Raw genomic sequence first — 6,000 nt, 5'->3', positions numbered from 1 at the left:
TCCTAAAAAAATCTTAAAAATCATAAAATGTCCTGAAAAAATCATTAAACATCATAAAATGTCATGAAAAAATCTTAAAAATCATAAAATGTCCTGAAAAAATCTTAAAAATCATAAAATGTCTTGAAAAAATATTAAAAATCATAAAATGTCCTCAAAAAGTCATTAAACATCATAAAATGTCTTGAAAAAATCATTAAACATCATAAAATGTCTTGAAAAAATCATTAAAAATCATAAAATGTCCTGAAAAAATCATTAAAAATCATAAAATCTCCTAAAAAATCATTAAAAATTATAAAATCTCTTGAAAAAACCCTAAAAAAACAAAAACATTCATAAAACCCTAAAAATCATAAAACTTCAAAAACATGCAATAAACATTGCGATGACACAAACACTTCGGACAAGCATGGAACTTTGGAACTTCAACGGACTCATGACAAGACGAGACTTAAATTGAGCAAATAGGACAACATTTGATCAACTTATACACTTGAACCCATCAACTGTGAACAAAAAAATCATTCAACGTGAAATATATTGTGTGCTTATTTTCTTTTTTTTTTTGTTTTTTATTTTCCTTTTTGGTGACATGTCTTTTAGCTTTTCTGGGATGTCTCTGACTAGAGATTTTATCTCCAGGATGTCTTTGACTAGAAAGGCAAGGATGAGGCATGTTCACTTGTTTGCTGCTTGTGGGATGTTCCTTAGGAATATGACGACACGTCTTAGGACATGATCACTTAAGATCATTGAGGACATATTGGTCTGATACACACTAAGGCATTCCTTTACTGTTTGCTATGTTTTCTTTCTTGCAATTGGTGTGACTAATTCATTTGGATCTAATTGATATCCAAATATTTTTTTGCCTTTTGCAATAATAAGCTCGATGATGATACAAGCACTTAAAAAAGCACAAGAATTCTCATCGCTTTCATATCCTCTTTCTCATCATTCTTCATAATCATCACTTTTCTCTTCTCATCCTCCTTCTCATCTATCTTTTTCATCATTTCTTTCATCATCTTCTTCCTTCTTCTTATTGCAGCAAGATCAATTAAACACTTTATCCAACTGATGCATGTCTTTGAATCTTTCATCTCTTTTTCAACCAACGTGCTTCGTGCAATCTCAATGCCCTTGGAGTCAATCAATCAATCAATCAATCATTGGATCACCTTATCTTGCGCTAGCATCAATCCCTATCAGCTTAATAAGTTCAATCAGCTTAATCAGCTTATCAACCTGGCTATACTGTTCATTTCCATCAATTGTTCAATTACGCCTCATCAACTGTGCATTTCCATCAAATGTACATCTCAATCTAATTACTTGCGCAATATCAATCATCCAATCTTCTCTCCCATGATCTATCGAGAGATCAATCCCCATCATTCTGTTTGATCAATCTCTCGAGGGGGCATAACCAATCAATCATCACTCTTACCAAGACACCTCTGGGGCATATATCAGTTGATCATTTTCTTTGAAACAACGCGACACGCTGCATTGTCTCAAAGAGGGGCAAAATGTAGACACATAAAAATTTCCATTAATTTGTCTGCATTTAATTTTAAATTTCTTCGAACATCGAGCGAGTACTTATTATTACATTATTATTTCTCAATAATTCATTATTCATAATTCCCATCTTTCATTATATTATTATTAATATCATACCATTTATCCATTAAATTTATTCAATAAAACATTATATCATGCATACACCTTCATGCATACACCTTCATACATTCACATTATACACATTTCTCTATTTATTTAATAAAACCCTTAAATATCCCCTCCTACCACTTACCATTTCCCATTTACCACTCATCTTCCCTATACCACTCATCTTGTATTATCCCACATTCATCCCACAACATGAACTCACCCGGAGAAATTCTATTTAAAAAAAGCCCCCTCTCTTATTTGAGGATATCTCATCTTTATGCATCAAACTTATGCCAGTTTGCAGTCCATTATCATCTTATCTACTATCTTTGCATTCTCAAATCTCCATTTCCTCATAGCTTTTTGCATAAGTGCTTCTGAGAGCAAATATATCAAATGTGAAATCTTGAGGAATAGGAGTGCAATGGGGTGAATTTTGTTGCATGCATGTGTGTTTCTTGTTTATATTTCAATTTGCATGTATGTTGTTTGCAAGTACTTCATTGTTGGATGTTGGAAGAACCTAAATCCATGATTTAGTTTCCCATTTCCTCCATCTACACATATGTTCATTAGTATCTTTTTCTATATATATTTTTATTGAATCATGCAAAACACTTAAAGAGGATTTTCAAACTTTGAAAGTTATATGATATAACTTATAACATCATGGTATATCAAATTGATGATGATTTGATGAATCTTAATTCAAATGTTTCCAAGCAGATCCAATACCACATCTCCAAAATCTAGCAACTAAGAACACAACTAAAATACTACAATACCATTAAGGAGGACTTACATCTAATTTATAATGTATTATTTAAGCTTGGTCTTTAGTATTTGGTGTTTTCTTTTTCGCTTTAAGACCTTTCAACTTTATAGAGGGGAAACATAAATGATTCCTAAGCTTGGTGATTTTGCAAATCTCCTCATCCAAGACAAATCAATGTTAATTCAAATCTTCTAAACTACGAGCACTGGTGGCAAAAGATCCTAAGGTATGAAAAGAAATAAGTAATCCTCATAAGAATATAAATAAATAAAAGATCAAGCTACATAAAGAATCTAAATCCTCTCCCTCTCAAGAGGAATCATCTAAGAAGCAGAAGCCTAAGTGTACATATAGAAAAAAAACTAATAATGATGAACATAAATGTTATTCAAAATAAATTAATGAGTTGAGGCATCTTCTTAAGAAAATAAAAATTAATATGCCTTCAACAATGTCATTGATTTCTTCTTCTTTTTCTTCATCAAAACTAGAGACATATAAAGGAAAACACTTTTTGCAATTATAGATTATGGTTCAAAGAGGTGGATACTTGATTCTAAAGCTACACATCATATAGATTCATAACAAAGTATGTTCTCTTCATTTGATTCTTGTTCATTACCACACATCTTGATGGATAATGACACATATACATGTGTTTGTGACTAGGGATCCATTGACATGGATGGTACAAAATTTAATGATGTTATTTGTATTCCTGTATTGTTAACCAATATCTTTCTTATCTATCAGATCACACACGGTGGATAAAGAAAGAGTATTGAGTTCACACTAGATTGTGTCATCATTTGGAATTTGGACAGTGGAGATATAGATGTAGTTAGAGAGTTTGATCACCAATCTTGAGTATACACCTTCTCACATTTCATTCCTATTGTTCCTCAACTGATATACACACTATGACATGTATTGCACCATAAAAACCTTTGAGGAGATTCAATATGGTCATTTAAATACTTCAGTTCCTTCATATAGTAATATTCTAGAGACATCAATTGATATTCAATATATCCTTCATTTTTTGTTGCATGTGATGACACTTGTGTTGCTAAAATTTTGTCTTCTTGTGATTTAGTGTAATAGGAATCACATTGTCTTCCAGACATGGCTACTTGAGATGATCACTTGACAAACATTGTAGGTTTTTTTAATATATAATCCCACATTTTAGATTTGGGAGACACCATTGATTGTATCCATTCATAATCTCTTTGTGGAGATGATCATTTTTCAATTAAAGTGAAGGAAAACTCTTCTTCATTCTCTACATGATCATTCTTAACAATTTGACATGAGTGTGAAAGCTTATGAGAAACATTTAAGGAAAGTATCTTTATCTTCAAAGGAGGTATCTTATCTTTAGATGATAGTCTACATTAGTTTATAGGATATTTTTTATCGCCATCTTCATCAATGTAGCCTAGAATGCTTGATTTGATGGTGGCAGCTTTTGACATCAACGTGGAGATACTTGAGCATATTTTAGATGCATCACACTAGTTCATCCTTCTTTCCTCATCTTCCTTTCAAGAGTAGGAAAACATCCCACATACCATATTGGTTTTTCTTCTTCCTAAGGTGAGGAATGTGTTCTGATGATATTGGATCATTTTCAACAATCAATTTCGAGCATCCATCATCATTGTAGGAGACTTTACATTGAAGGGGGAATGCATCACCTCCCTCATTCTTCTCCCTTATGGGGCTCATTTTCCTCACATGGTGTTTTGTCCATCTCATAGTTCATTGAGAACCTTTTTTTAATCTCTCTTTAGGGGAGCTTTGTCCCAATGGGTTTTCTCCATTTTTCATTTATGAGAGATTGCATTGCATTGTGCATTTGCATATGTGTACCTAACATTGCCTAGTAACCAAAACCCATCTTTGCATATTTGCATTTGTGTCTATGTCTCAATACTCAAGGAGGGTGTTAGTGAGAAAGGGGTTTTTTACCTAGATAGGTCATCACCTAGATTCTTTCACAATTGTCACTTAAGATTTTTAACTTAGGGTACTGTTGTCCTAATTTTGAATCGTTGAAAATTAGGACTTTTACTTTCAAGGTAACGTCATTTGAAGTCTTTATGTATATCACTATGAATTCTCAAAGATGTGTATACATATATCATTTCAATCTAAAATTATCATTCTTAACTCCCATTATGATCAACCCTGAAGTGTATTGATTAAAACACCAAAAATAAATGGATCTTGCAAATTATAAGGCATTGAGCCAAATCGCTTCATGAAAGTATACTTGGGATCATTTCAAGTCATGTGTCCATTTTTTATTAGGACCTAATTCATGGTTTAGAGAATTTAATGCTTCAAATTTTGACATCTTTTCTTTAGAAAATATATGCAAAAAGACTTTTGGATTTTGTTCATTGTATTCCTATCTACCAACGGTTAAAATTTCAAAGTCGGACTCTTTATCAATCAAGAGTTATGACAGTTTGAAAAGTTTTTTAAACCCCTTTACTCCAATGTTTGAAATTACCATCACACTTTAATGCTCCAAAAGTTGAACTTTTAAACTTTTACACCTAATACTCCAAAAGAAACTTTTTAACTTTTCCATCCAATGCTCCAAAAATCTACCTCTCTAACTATTACTCTCGAAAAGTTGAACTTTCTAAATCTTTTACTCTCATGCTCTAAAAATTTAACTTTTGAAGCACATTATGCTTGCTTGCTCTCAAAAGTTGAACTTGTTATCCCTACCGTAACGACTTCCAAGTTTTTATTTAATTGTCTCCAAATTGAAGTTTCCAGTTGCAATATGGAGGAATGAACCAAGGCACATGGGCTGTTTGGAAGAAAGCATCAGAGAAATGTCATCACGGGAATGAAAGGAAATGGGTACAGTTGTAGTTGTCACGTCACACAAAGTAAAGTCATTGAACTATTTGACAAAATAGTTCGAAGAAGATATTGCGGTAGCAAAACATGAAGCCACAGACAAAGCATGTGACTTGCTTGACAAAATGTCATAAAGAAATGTAGTCTCGTAGCTTGTTTGCAAAACATGGAATGACAAACAGAGCATGCGAACTATCTGACAGAAAGGCTTGAAGAGATGTCATCTCAAGGAATGAAATGCAGGGAAAGCAGGTTTTAGCTCATGATGTCAAAACTGGACTCAAAATTGTTTCGAACTATGGGCAGTGTACTTATGGAGATGTATGTAGAATGCGGGTGCGTGGATAGTGTGCTTTTTGTGTCTAATAAGATGCTCGAACCCAATTATTGTTTTTAGTATTACTATGATTGATGGATACCCTAAGTGTGGAAGCGCAGATTCTGCACATCAACTGTTTAACAAAATGCCACATTGAAATTTCACCCTATGGAATGCGATGATTGGAGGTTTGGAGAAATCAATTTGGTGAAAAAGTTTTAGAAACTTCAAACAAATGCAATTGGCAGTTTTGAAACTGAATTTTACAATCTTTCCAGCATTCCCCATCTCGTGCCACGCAGGCAAAATGTGGAATCATTATTATCGCATGTCGATTGTTTGT

This window comes from Cryptomeria japonica, chromosome 7 (genome assembly GCF_030272615.1).
Source record: "Cryptomeria japonica chromosome 7, Sugi_1.0, whole genome shotgun sequence".
NCBI classification, from domain to species: domain Eukaryota; kingdom Viridiplantae; phylum Streptophyta; class Pinopsida; order Cupressales; family Cupressaceae; genus Cryptomeria; species Cryptomeria japonica.
Note: the sequence above shows the minus strand (reverse complement) of the source record.